Source organism: Sapajus apella, unplaced genomic scaffold (genome assembly GCF_009761245.1).
Source record: "Sapajus apella isolate SASKATOON/1434 unplaced genomic scaffold, GSC_monkey_1.0 scaffold96, whole genome shotgun sequence".
Lineage (NCBI taxonomy): Eukaryota > Metazoa > Chordata > Mammalia > Primates > Cebidae > Sapajus > Sapajus apella.
The window spans coordinates 4,913,198-4,927,552 of NW_022437036.1; the positions used below are offsets into that span (position 1 = coordinate 4,913,198).

The 14,355-nt window shown below is 49.0% G+C and overlaps 1 protein-coding gene across 2 annotated transcripts in view; it reads right to left on the minus strand.

Moving 5' to 3' along the window:
- Window positions 1-11,835, minus strand: part of ZNF831 (zinc finger protein 831) — a 111,606-nt gene extending 99,771 nt beyond the window's left edge. For both annotated transcript variants that reach the window (XM_032257146.1, XM_032257145.1), the window contains exon 1: window positions 11,526-11,835. The gene's annotated coding sequence lies outside the window, so the exon portion shown is untranslated. The remainder of the gene's footprint in view (window positions 1-11,525) is intronic.
- Window positions 11,836-14,355: the final 2,520 nt, after the last annotated feature.

Genomic DNA, 14,355 nt, shown 5'->3' on the forward strand with positions numbered 1-14,355 from the left:
GCAGGCCACCGACTTACCACATCACAGATAATGAAAGTGCCTGAGGAACAGAAGCAAAGCCAGAGGAGGGCGGGGCGTGTTGTATTCCCACTTAGGAAGACGAGATGTGGCTCTGAACACTTAGTCACTGACTTTTAATCTTGGAGTGTAAAAATGAAATCATTTCCAGCATCTGAAGTGATTTCTTTGGCGTCACCCACTGTTTACTGTAGATTCATTTTTCAGACCAGAAAGAAAAAATGTTCATATTTCAACTACGGCAAGAAGAGCTGGTTCCCCCTCCTCACATCCCTAAAAGTTTCTTATGTAAGCAGTTTGCTTTCTTAACTGTTTTTTTAGAAGGAAGAGTTGGCCAGTCCAGACGGGGAACAAAATGGCAAGGCTGGGACCCTGCCACACCCATCACTTGGTGGGGGGCTGGCTAATCAGTGTCTTCCGGATGTATTTACAAAAACAATATGTTTAAACATTTCAATAAACAGATTTAAACACAGATTCGTATATTAGCCTCTGCCAGCTGCTTCTCCAAGCCAAGAATCTTTGTCCTTTTGAAACCAAATGACTGTTCCTTGAATCCAAGTCCTGGCCTGAGAGACTCTGGCCCTTCCCGGGGTTTGGTTTTCTCTTCCTTTTGGTGGCCTCTGACCTCTCCCTCTGGCTTTATTTCCCACTGTCTATCCTCTGGGTATGTTCTTACTGTAAGTCTCCTCAAATCCTTTTTGGAAGGAGGCAGGGCTCAAATTAAAAGCCAACCAGTTCGCCTCCCAAGGCAGAGTTCGGAATCCCATCCGCAGCTGATGGAAGAAGCCAGCATGGCTTCATTTCCCTCTTCCCTTAGCACAGGGGCCCGCCCCCACACTTTCAGAAGGACTTGTTTTCATTTTAGTTTTTAATTTTGTTTTCTTCTTTCTCAGTCATTTGTGGGAGGTAAAAATTAAAACAACTTAACTCATGGAGATAGAGAGGAAGGGAGTGGGGGAAAAGTGGGGATGGTTAATGGGTACAAAACTGTAGTTGGATAAAAAGAATAAGCTAGGGTTTGCTAGCACAACAGGATGACTACACTCAACAATCGCTTCTAGTGCATTTAAAAATTAGGAATGTGATCAGAATGTTTGCAACACAAAGGAATGATAAATGCTTGAGGCGATGGATATGCCGTTTACGCTGACGTGATTACTACACACTGTGTGCATCTGTTCACATATCTCACATACCCCATCTATACACCTACCATGTGCCCATAAAAAGTAAAAATAAAAATAAAATTTTAAATGACTTTTAGAAGCTCTTTCTTCTTTTAAAAAATTTTGAGATATTTATTCTGCCTTTTAAAATTTATTCTGCCTTTGCAACAACATAGAGGGACCCGGAGGATGTTATTCAGTGTTATTTCACTGAGTGCTGGGAATAAAGGAAGCGAGAGGAAACTCTGGGAGGTGAATATGTCTATGGCTTCAATGGTGGTGACGGCCTCACAGGTACATACTTATCCCTAATGTCACAGAGTGTATGTTCAATATATACAGCTTTTTACGAGACTTGCTTTTAAGTGCCAGGCAGAGAAAGAAAAATAGTACCTGATCTTGCTTCCACGTGGAATATAAAACAGTCAAACATATAGAAGCGGAGAGTGCAGTGGTGATCACCAGGGAGGGAGAGGGGAAATGAGGAAGGTGAGGGTCAAAGGGAACAAGGTTTCAGTTATGTGAGATGACTAAATTCTGGAGGCCTAGAGTACAGTGGACTGTCTGTATTGCATACCTAACATTTTCTTTTTGTTTTTTGTTTTTTGAGACAGAGTCTCACCCTGTCACCCAGGCTGGAGTGCAATGGTGCGATCTCAGCTCACTGCAACCTCCTGGGTTCAAACAATTCTCCTGGGATTACAGGTGCTGGCCACCACACCCAGCTAATTTTTTGTATTTTAGTAGAATAGGGTTTCACCATGTTGGCCAGGCTGGTCTCGGACTTGACCTCCGGTGATCCACCCGCCTCAGCCTCCCAAAGTGCTGGGATTACAGGCATGAGCCATTGCACCCGTCCCACGTGCTTAAAATTTTCTAAGGGAGTAGATCATATGTTAAGTTTTCTGGCCACAGATAACAATAATAAAGGAGACAAGAGGAAACTTTGGGAGGTAAATATGTCTATGGCCTTTATGGTGGTGATGGTCTCACAGGTACATATTTATCCCTAAAGTCATAGACTATATGTTAAATATATACAGTATTTTACAGGACTCGCTTTTAAGTGCTGAGAATTTCAGTCTTCAGTTGAGCACAAGAGGAAGCACACACCTCATCATGTGCCCTTGAGGCAGATCCCACTTCTTCCTCTCTAGGAGGGGTTTTCTCAAGGCCAGACTCTGAAGATGAAGCCTTCCCAGAGGAGGAGAATTATTCCTTTCACTCAGGATCTCTAACCCATCTCTTACCATTCCCAAAGGAGGGGACACTTTTGGAATTTTAGAGCCTACGGCGCTTCCAGGATTATCTAATCCAGCCACATCAAATACAGTATGGTGCCCGCTCCCTCCTTCCTACACTCAGGGTGGACAGTGCGGCCTGGCCCCAGCACTTTTCCCCGCTGTGTTGGGCAGCTGAAGCCAGCTTTACCTGGACTTCCAAGGTATCATTCCCAGTAAGATTTAGTACCTGAGATAAAACCGACTTGCTACCCCCCTGTTCTAAAGATCACAGAGCAAGAAAAGTTGACCAGCTAATGAGCAAGATGGGAACAGTCCCAGCTCTCACCAGAGCCCAGCCAATCACTCGAAACACCAAATCCCAGCTGCTCCCATTCACATCAGGGTGCTCTAGGCGTGTACGTGCAGACACAGAAGCAGGTGCACGCAGACAAAAATATGAGCGCATTCATGTGCCCAGCCTTGCCTGCTTGCCCGTCTGCTAACAAGCATTCTGGCTGTGTCCAATCTCTTCCTACCCTTCCTCCTACCTCTGAGAGGTTTTGCCGTTACTAGACTGTTCTATAGTCTTTTGTGTGCTGCATAATTAAGATAATTGGGGAGAAAACAATGACAAACACCAAACAGGCAGATTGTAATGAAAAAAAAGCTATGAGAGAAGAAGACATTATCCCTCCCAGGTGTCAGGGAAATTGTATCCAACAGTTACTCACTTGTCCAGCAAATACTGACTGAGTCCCCATCATATCCCAAGTCTCATTCAGGGCTGTAAGATTGGGGGAGAATAAGACAGTGGCCCCCTTGCTCTCACAGGGCTGACACTTCAGTGTGAGAGACAGGTATAAATAGGAAAATACATACATGAGTGAAGTGATTTTAGAGAAAAGCGCAATGAAGGAAAAGGAGTAGAGTGGTATGATGAGTCATGGGGAAAGGGTAGGAGGCGACCTGTGAGACAGACCTGGGAGACAAGAAAGATTCAGCCCCGGGCACATCTGAGAGCAAGGGGCACAAGACAGAGGGTAGGGTGAGTGCCAAGGCGCTGAGGTGGGCACTCCTCCAGGCGATGGAGAAACCAGCAGAAGACTCATGAGTTGTCAGGGTCACCACAAAATGGGCAGAGTCAGGAGAGAAGCCAGGCGGCATGCTGGGGACAGGTGACACGCGGCTTAGGCCACAGGAGAAGTTTTATTCCAAGTGACATAGGACTTGTCTCCGTAGACAAAGCCATCGAGAAAAGTGGCAAGGGCGGAGCAGAAGTAGGAACTTGTCATGTTGTCTGAAGAAGAGGGCCGCTGGAGTTACTGCAGGATGAGAGGAAAGCGGATGACAAAGGAAGCAGCCATCGCAGAGGATTGGTATGGAGCCTGCTTTGGTTTCACAGGATTTGAGCAGAGAGCTTGAGTTCTCAGGGTGTTTTCTGCTTGCTGCTCTGAGTCTGGGGCTCATAAAGCTGCTCTGGGACTGGACCACCTGGGTCCCATCCCAAGAGGGTGATGTGTGCCTTCTATGCGGGTTACTAACCCGTGTGAATGAGCATGTGTGCATACTTGGAGAAGCACTAGTCTGCGTGTGTCTTTCCCCAATGCTATGTAGGAAAAACAGATCCGGATCTCCCAACTCTCTTCAAGAAGTGATCTCCGCGCTCCCAAACCTCAGCAGCAGGGTCCCTATGACACTTTTAGGTGAATCTTTGTCTCACATTGTAGTGGATTTAGCTTAGCTCTCTGGACTCTAAGATCTTCAAAAGTGAGAGATGCCTTTTTTCCATGGCTAGCTCTTTCTAGCGTCCTCTGCGAAGTATGACTGACCCCCCAGGCTGCAGGAGTTTCCACCACCTCTAGGGTCCCGTGCGACCATAGTCCCTCCTTGCCACCTGAACAGAACAGTGCCCTGTAATGACTGGTTTATACATCAGGCTTTCTATCAGACCATGCACTCATTGACGAAGTAGATGAAAATTTCACTTCCTTAGCCCAGGTCCAAGTAGGTACTTGGTAAGCAATTGTCCAGTGGAGTTTCTCAGCTATTTTGGGAGAGGAAAAATTGCTTGTGGCTTTTTCAAAGAGTTTGGCACAGTAGGAAGTAGCAGGGCAGTAATTCCCTCTCCAAGACCATGCTGGCCAAAGCTTCCTCCTGTCCTGTCCTTGACCTCCTGGAGTTCAGCTTGATGGGACGCCAGCCCCCTACCCGCCTTAACCCTTCATAGGGTGTGCTGATGAGCCCCCAGGACCATCAAACATGTCCGTCCAGCCTTGCGATCAGTTCCTGGCAGCGGGACGCCCAGGCTGCCAGGGCAGCATCCAACATGAATAAGCACTTGGCCCTGTGTGCCTGGGCACTCACTCTTCTGGTGAAGCAATCCAACGCTCCTGCCAAACCTCCCGCTCGCTGGCAGAGGCTGTCCCAGGAAGATGTGCCCAGCCCAGGAAGGAGGGCCAAACAGAAATCAGACCCTGACCTTCTCAAAAGTCAGGCAAGGGGTCTGGAGCAGGCTTCAGATCTTTTTGGCTTCTTCCTGTTCTCTGCAGGTCCAGTTCCACAGGATTCGGCTCTGTTGGGAAGAACACAGAGCAAGCGGGCTGGGGGCCAATGCATGTGTGCTCGGCAGCCAGGGTGCTGGGAAAATCAGGTGGGTGCTGAGCTCAGGAACAGGGTGTGCAGGAGACACTGTTCAGGTGGGAAAGAGTGAGCTGTTGAGTGTGTTGGGCTGAGGATGGTGGTTGTGGCAAAGTGGGATTTTGGTCAAGTTGTGTAGTCCACAGCTGGCCAAAATCCAGTTCACCTTCTTCACCCCTGCTGCCAGCAAAGCCTTCTCTACCACCACCAGAGGGATCTTTTTTAAACAAAAAATTCCACCCACACATCCCTACTCTAGCTGGAACCCTGCAGTAGCCCCGTCACTTCTGGGACAAGGTAAGGTCCTCCACCTACCAGGGCCCACGTGGGCCAGCCTCTGCCCACCTCCCCAGCCCCTTCCCAAGCCCCATTTCTGGTTGCTGGCCTTTCAGCTCCTTGGATGCTGGCCCCTGTCAGGGTCCCCTGGGGAGCTGCACTCACAGCCCGAAGTGCTCTTTCCATCCCCTACTGCCTCCTACTCAGCCTTCAGTTATGTCCTCAGGGAAGCCTCAGGAGCCTTCGCACCTGCTCCTTGACCAGCTCAGATTCCCCGTGCTCATCACAACTGCAATTAAAAAATTAAATGTATCATTACTTGCTTAACGTTGCCATCCCCATAAGCACAGGGACTTTCTACCCTATTCCGCAGCTCCGAGCCCACTGCCCGGCATGCATGGATGGATGTGTGCACCCTCCAGTCAAACTGAAGGCCCCCAGGCTCTCCTCTATGCTTTGCTTATGCTGTTCCTCAGCCAGGAATTCCTTTCCTCCTCTTGATCCATAAATCCAAAATCTATCAGTCCACCTACTCGCTGCCTCCTCAACAAAGACCTCTGGAACCCCCGAATCCCCTGCGAGTTGTGACCTCCCTGCTCCCGAGCCTCAGCAGCAGAGCCCCTATGACACTTTCAGGTGAATCTCTGCCTGTCTCACGTTGTAGTGGATTTAGCTTAGCTCTCTGGACTCCTAAGTTCTTCAAAAGTGAGAGCTGCACTTTTTTCTCATTGCTAGCTCTTTCTAGCACCTAAGCTGGTGCCTGGCAAACGGCAATGACTCACAACTATTATGATTGATCAGGCAACTGACCAGTGAAACCTCCAAGCTGGGGTGTGAGGGAGGTGCCGTCATTACAAACATTACTTAGCAGATGAGGAAAGGAGGTTGATAGCAGTGAAGCAGCTTGCCCCAAACCACTTGGTCAGAGATCAGGAAAGACAATCTGTGGTCGAGGCTACCTGGCCCCACACCAGCATGTTCAACCATTCAGCTAAGACCCGCCTTTGGCGGACACCTTTCCCTCACACTGCCAGACAGAGGGGCTGAGCAGCCACCTCCCACAGGTCTCCTGAAGGCTCAGTGTTCCCTCGTGGAGAACATCTCCCAACACATGGGGCTCGGTTGACGCCAGTATTTGAGGCCAACCCTGCTCATTCTAAGAGCACAAATCCCAAACAATATTAGGTACAACTACTATAAATCTCCATGAAGGACTTTTTGAAACATTGCTCTCCTCAGAAAGTCCACGCTCAGGAGCCGGTGTTGAAAGCATCTCTCATTGACCTGGCAGCGATTCACCTGACCAGCCTGCAGAACCCAGGTGGAATCTTGGCTCGGTATCTCACCAGCGGAGGCCAGGTTACGTTACCTTTCTAAGCCTCAAGGTTTTTATCTGTCAAGTCAGGGCAACAAGAACCCCTGACATGTGGGAGAATTAAGTACAAGATGCTCAGCAAAGGGTCGGGTGTATCATAAACACCCACTCAACGCTCACGGTAGCATCACTGCGGTTAGGATGAGTCCCCTCAAAGGTCTGCAGTCCTGGGGCATCTCAGCAGGAGGGTGCCCAGGGAAAGGGCCACTTCCTTCTCTCCAGAGATGGGTGCTAGAGCCTCAGGAGGGGTTATCCCAGGAGATGGAAGCCATGTGGCTTGCTGGGAATACACAGATCATGGTGGCAGGTCACACACACATCAACACACACCCTCCAGCCTCAGGCATCCACCTCCACACTGGCCCCCTCGCATCCTCATCCACGCCAGGAGAACAAGTGTGTGCGTGTGTCCCAGCCCATGTGCACCGGGATCATGGGCCTCTCTGGGGGCCCAGCCACTATCAGCCTGGTACCCCTGCCATGCCGGAAACCCATGGACGGCTGGAGGCTGTGCTCATGGGTCTCCCATCTGGGCAGGCAGGCCAAGTGTATTTGCATATAATTTGCATGTGTTGACACAGCCGTTCTCATCTCTGCACGGAGCACTTCCAAGCTAACCTGTTATTACTGTTCCTCTGAAGCTGGCTCTGCCTGCCCGCCCACAGCCAGTGAGTACTATGCAGAGAGACAGGCCGGGAGCTGACTGAGAGCTTGGGCGCATCACGCCAACCTCCCTGGGCCTCAGTTTCTCTCCTGGACAACAAAAAAACTACACACCTTCATTGGGCAGACTCAAGAAGAGCACTTTGCTCACAAAATGTGAGCATGTGCTGGTGTGGAGTATGGGCCATAGCAGACTGTTTGTTCTTCTCAGAAGATCAGGAATTAATCGGGATGGAGAAGTTTGCCTCTGTGTTCTTCCCAGATGATGGTTCTGAGTCTCATGCGGTGGGTGCCCTATGCTATGGTTACTAGTCATAGCAAATATATAAAAAGACAGGATTGCCCAGTTAAATTTGAATTTCAAAGAAATAATAAATATTTCAGTATAAGTCCATCCTGTGCAGTCTTTGGGACACGCTTATACTAACAAAGTATTCATTGTTCACCTGAAATTCACATTTTAACTGGGCATCCTGTATTTTATCTGACAACCCTACCTGTGACCTGAGGCCCACTGGTTTCCATTACAACATATATCCTGTTTTCTCACAGCTTTTACCTAAACTCAAAGAAACATGGTCTCTATTTCCTAAATCTGCAGCTTCCCAATTGAGGATAGGGAGGGCAGAGGTTACATGTGCGGAAAATTGAGACTTGCTGAGAGGAGAGAGGGAGGGAGGGGGGAGAGAGGACATGTGTTTCCTAATTTAGGTAAAAATCTAAAATCTGTTCCTCTTTGGTTTCTGTGAGGAGCCTGGTGGTTACCATTGTGAACGTGAGGCCACATTTCCTGTGGCAAAGGGTATGTGTGTTTTTATCAACAGAGCCCGTTTCTAGGGCTCCTCTCAGGATGTGAGGCCAGTGACAGGCCACAGAGGAAGAGGCGGGCTGCGGCAGGGCGAAGGAGGCTGCCCTGGCCCCGGCGTTGGATGGGGGTCCAGCCATTGGGGCTCCCTGGAGAGCCCCAGCCTTGTGTGGGACAAGAACCCCCCCTCAAGCCCTCAGCTTAGCTTCCCCTATGCACACCGGCCAGCTGGAACATTCCACAAAGAAAGGCTATGGAGACTGGGCCTTGCCTGATTCCTGGGGGCCCTGAGAGCAAGTTCCAGCCCCGCCATCCACACAGCGCCAACATCACAGGCACGAGGCATGTGTTGGGGGCCCTGCGGAGGGCGTCCACTCTCCACACAGGGGCTCTGCAGCCTCTGTCTCCAACAGGCTAAGCCCGGGCTTTTGGCGCTCACCCAGGAGGGAACCATTTTCCTTCAAGATATTTTTTTGGAGGAGGGAGATCTCATTTTATCGTAAGATCAATGGATATATTATGAAGTGTAAGGTTAATGTTTTATATTTTTAAGATACAATGCAAAAAGCAAAATGAAATTTGTGAGGCTCCATGTCTTCCTTCATAAAATGGTATTTGGGAGGGTACCAACCTCATGGGGCCATTACAGAGATTAGACAAAGAGACGCAAGCAAAGCCCATCTTCAGCACAGCTCCAGCCACCGTCACATTTTCTTCCCCCATTACCACCCTGGAAAGCTAGGCTCCAGTGCTTTGCCACGGAGACTGGGCCCAAGGACTAAGATCCCTTTATCTCGTCTGGCTCATCAAACATCCACATGCAGAAAGAAACTGCACAGCAGCAAAAAGAGCCTAGGTTTTGAGCATCAGAAGAAGCTGGTTAATCTTCAGTTGACTTTCTGATGGCACCTCTGGGCCAATCTCAAACAGAGGATGGGGTATGAGAGCCCCTTACCTTGTCTGACCCATCAAGATGGGCACCCATTCTGTACACCTGTGGCCACAGAAAAGGCCAGCCTGGAAGTGATGGAGACCCTCATTACCAATGGAGATACCATCCCCTGGCTCTGCCCCTTATGGCCTCTGGCCAGGGCTGAACTCGAGTGTTCTCAGCCCAGAACGCTGCAACTGCACCTGCTTTTCAAGGCTCAAGATGCTCTGGGGAAGGATGTGGTGTGTCCAAGGTACAGGGATGTGGTCAGGAGGGCAGAACTCACAGCAGGTACGTGGGTCTGAGGTAGGAGGCTGCAGGGCCTCTGAATCTCCTGGGTGGGTGAGAGGATGGAATTGAGCCTCAGGACATGAAACCCAAGGTCAGTGCCCTGCTTGTTCTCACACTCTAACTCGTCTTCAGAAGATCAGAAATGTAGCAGTGGCGATGCTTCCCAAGGACTGAACGTGGACTCTGCCATTGGTCCTCAGAGCTCATGCGTACCCCCTGGATTCCCTCCTCAACAGAGAGGCCAGCCCCATGCCATAGCCATCATGGAAACCCTCCCAGCCTATTCTGATGAGATGGTCCATGCCCTGTCTTGGATGGGCCAACCACAAATGACTTAGGAACTAAATGAAGGCTATACATTGGCCTTGACCAATGGCACTGAACAATTCTCGTTGATGGCTCCATCAGGCTCTAGGTAATTAGGAGAATAGTGTCAAAACTTTCAGAGTATAAGGGACGTCTCTTCTAATTAGGGTCCACGATGTAGGCACACTTTCTCACTGATCTAATAATTGGTGTAAACATACAAAAACAGCTGTCTCAACAGTGTGCTGCTACACGGCCTTGGGTTTCTTACTCTTGCCTGTTAATACCCTGTTACCCCCTCAGAAAGCAAGGCTCCATGCATACAATAATGCCCACATTTCAGCCGCTCTTCAGATTTACAGCCTCGCCTCTGAAATAGTAACAGGTTTTTTCGGGGTGATTAGCCTCACACACAATTTCAGCCAATATCTGATCAATCCCAGTCACATAATTAGTTCTTGCTAACATATTACACTTTGCCTAAACTATACTGGAAGATGTTCTCCAGTTATGAAATCTGATTTGTCAAAATCAGCCTTGGTTGGAGATGAGGGGGCCTCATTCTTCTTCCTCGGGGTGGGAGAGCTGCCCTCAAAGCATTTTCTTTAAATTCTAAGCCATGATCCAACATCTTTGTCTTTTCCCAATTTCAGCTGTATAGCCTTTCCTTTAAAAAACACAAAGCATAACAATTGCAATTCTTGCTTGGCCAGTGGCCAGACATCTGAGGGCCGGGGCGAGGAGATTAACGGATACACCCGGAGGGGACAAGGTCAGAGAGCAGAACATTCTGGACACATGTTTGTGTCGAAGACCAGACCCCAAAGGACTGCAGAGCTCCCATTCAGAAGGGCTGGCACCTCCAGCTAGAGTGACACGCGAGGGCCCTTCAGAGCCTGTGCATGCAACATGCCTGTGACATTAATTAATGCCAGGCAAAATGTAACAGCAGATCTTGGAAACTAAAAATAGATCTTTACTAACTGATTCATCCCCTGACTGCACAGAATTTGGAGCTTTTTATCTGCTTCTCTTCTACATGTACATTACATTACGGTCTTTTTTCCCCCTTTTCTCCATCTTTGTTGTTCTTTCTTTTTCCTCTCCTTCTTGGCGAAAGGTCTAAACCTTCCAGAAGCGATGTCCCCACTCGGCTCCCCTCCAACCCAGAGACATGCTCGATAAGCAAGGAGATCACTCCTTCTCCTGTTCCCATGGTTGTCAGCCATGTAATTTGCACTTAGTATTTTCCACACCAATGTCCCTGCCTGTTGCATTCCACAGAGAACTCTGCAGCTTCGTTTCCTATTACAGTCCCTTCTATTTTAGACTTTGTTGATTTCTACTAGGAAGGAAACCTATTTTATACAGATTAGCTGGACAGCTGAATCTGATTGCTTCTGATTACCGGGCTTGGGGCCACTAGGGAAACAGGCTTCCCAAAGCCCCTTGGATGAAGGACCATTCCATATGGCTCCAAAAGTGTGGGTCACTACTCACTCTAGAGAGTAAGGGCCAGCAGCCCCAGCTGGAAATCAACAGGTCAAGTCAAAGGCAGGACGGCACCTTCATCCACATCAGAGGTTTACAAGGCTGTGCTGAAAGGTGGGGAGGAGGGGTTAGAAGCCCCTTGGTTCACAAGATCTCACGGGGACCTGAGTGGGGCTCGTGTCAGAGATAACTGCGTGTGCTTGGAAGGAATCATCCATCATGCTTGCCTGATAGAATCACTCGGGAGGCAACAGACCAGGCTCAATGATTAAGATCCCTTCATCTGGCCTTGCATTCCAGACCTCCAGGTGCACAAAGAAATCACAAAGTCCTCTCTCACCTTTAAGTGCTCAGTCCACAGGCAGGTGGGGGCTGCCGCTCTCTCCCGAAAACCGGTGGCTCCGATGAGGCAGGAGCATTCTCCCTGCTCGTCCCATCTCTGCCTCTGCTTCTCTTTATGCCTTCTCTAGAGAAAAACCGAGTGCTGGAAATTTAAAAAAAGAAAAATTGTGTGTGTGGAGGGTGGTGGGTGTTCGGGGCGCTGGGGCGGTGGGGGTGGCAGAGGGACACCGGGGGTAGGTGTGCAGCCTGCCCTGGTGTGGGCTCGGGTTTAATGGCCGACGCTGGTGGTAGGGTTTGCCTGCTGAAGCTCAGTGTCACAGCAGCTCTGTGTGTGGGCGGCGGCAGCTACACGGCTGGGTTTCAAACCATTACACTGAACATTTGCAAACAGATAAAAAAACAAAACCATCCGGTACAAATGGAAACTTCTGTTCTCCTTTCTCTTTCTGCACCCTTTCTCCTTGCACCTCTCCTCTTGGGTTGAGAAGGAGGAGGGTGAAGGTAGGCATTTCTCTCTCTGAGCTCCCCTGGCCCCCTCTTTTCTGACCACACCACTTCCATGGCCACTGACATGGACAGGGAGGTCAGGTCTTCCAAACTGACTCCCCTGGCTTTGGGAATGTCCAGTCATGTGAGAAGGATTTTCTTGCCTCCAGGATCTTGCTCAGAATCCAGCCACTGAGAGCCAACAAACCAAAAGAGGGTGTGGGCTTCCATAGCTGACAATCTTTCATCCTTCCTAGTTTCAAAGCCACCTTAGAAATGGCCAAACACAAAGTGGGGCAAGGTGTACCTTCATATCTAGGTGACACTTTTCCCACGGAACATTATGCACACAGTGGAATGTGATACTCCATGAAAAGAAAAGAAGTCGTGTGGTCAAATTACTTTGGGAAATGTTGTATCCTATATTGCCCTGGAATAAACATAGAGCATGTTACCAGGTAAATGCTCTGAGAAGTCCTGCAATAAAGAATCTTGTTTTACTTTGTTTAACCAACATTTTCAAAGTGTGTAAGACCTTAAAGGACCCGTCCTCTCCCTTAACAATGAAAATCACACACACACACACACAATCTTTCATCCCTCAGCCCAATGTTAACATGACCTGATTCAATTATTTCAGCTAGAGAGCGAGATTGGGCAGGAAAAGATACATATAGGGAGTGGGGCAGGTCAAAGTTCACCATTTAAGGACACTATCAGCTTGGTATTAACCAAGGGGCCACAGATGGTTTTCAATGAACGTGAGACTGTGTTCTGGTTCATGAACAGAGTGTGAATGGGACCACACACTGATGATCTAACGGAACTGTGGGTCACTGTCAGCACATCTTCTCTCACATCCTGTAAGTCCACTACTCATTTCTCCCGTCCAGGCATGGGGGCAGCCTGTGGCCAGGCAACGGGAACAAGGACTGTGAGACAAGTTCCCCTCCAGACAGTCTACTGGACACTATACAAATCAAATGAGATGTCCTCTAGGATATGAAACTCAGGAAACAGAAGAACAGATGCCTGAAACACATCAACTCCAGGAGACACATTTGCTGAATAGAGGCACTTATGTTGGCAGTGACTGTGCCAGGAGGAGAGGCGGGAAGCTAACACGGGGGTAGAAAAGAATGGTGCCTCTGCTGGGCTTGGGGGTTTCTATGAGTCATCAGTTTAGCAAGAGAAGAGGCTGACAGACCCTCTCCAGTATGCCATCTGTGGGGCCTCAGGCAAGCCCTTCCCGTCACCACCTCCTCTTCTGAAACTGGGTTAAGTCAACTGTTCTCAACCAAGAGTGATTTTCCCCCACCTCTGGGGGGGACACTGGATAATGTCTGATGATATTTTTGGTTGTCACAACAAGGGCAGGGTGCTAAGCCTCTAGCGGGTAGAAGCCAGGGATGCTGCTGAGCACCCTACAATGCCCAGGATGCCCCCACCATGGAGAACTGATCAAGGTTTCAATATCAGTAGCGCAGAAGGTGAGGAATCCCAACCTCAGCAGCCCCTCTGCCCTCCCTCTGTGGGGCTCAACTGAGACAATGCCTGTGAGAATTCTGTGCACATCGAAGGCAATTATGTTCTACTGTGTGTGGTAAGAAAGTGACTGTCATATCATTTAAATGGCATTTAATTTCTTGTTGGGTGACAAGATGGAAACAGATGGAAAGTAGAGTAAAAACTCTGCTTCAGACCAAAAAAAGAGAAAGCTGGCCTGCCTTATAAACACTCCAAATTACAAGGGAAGGAAGGAGGGAAGGAAGGAAGGAAGGAAGGAAGGAAGGAAGGAAGGAAGGAAGGAAGGAAGGAAGGAAGGGAGGGAGGGAGGGAGGGAGGGAGGGAGGGAGGGAGGGAGGGAGGGAGGGAGGAAGGAAGGGAGGAAATGCCTCCTTTTGCTTAAGTACATCAGACAACTTGAACTCTGTATGAACAGAGTGAAATGGGCAAAGAAAGGCTTTAAAAAGCTTGCAAGCCCTCGGTTGATAATCACTGGTAATTAGAGCATTTTATAGAATCCATTAAAGAGGCTTTAAACAAAGCTGAAAATTATTTGTTGACCTTCACTCTGAAGGAGGCTGACAGTCGTGCTGACAACAGTAATGCGTCCAGCCTGGTTGGGGATTTTCTTTTAAAGAAATCCTCAGCCAGACTTGCAATACAATCCTCAGCACACAGCGAATTATTAGAAGCAAAGAAAAGGAGAAAGTGAAGTTGAAGTTCAGACTGATGCTCGGGCTGACCATCCGGCCTTTAAGAAGAAAATCTGGCCATATTCTGATCAGGCAGCCCATCCTCCTTCCCAGGAGGACCCCGAAAGTACAACTCTGAGTCCA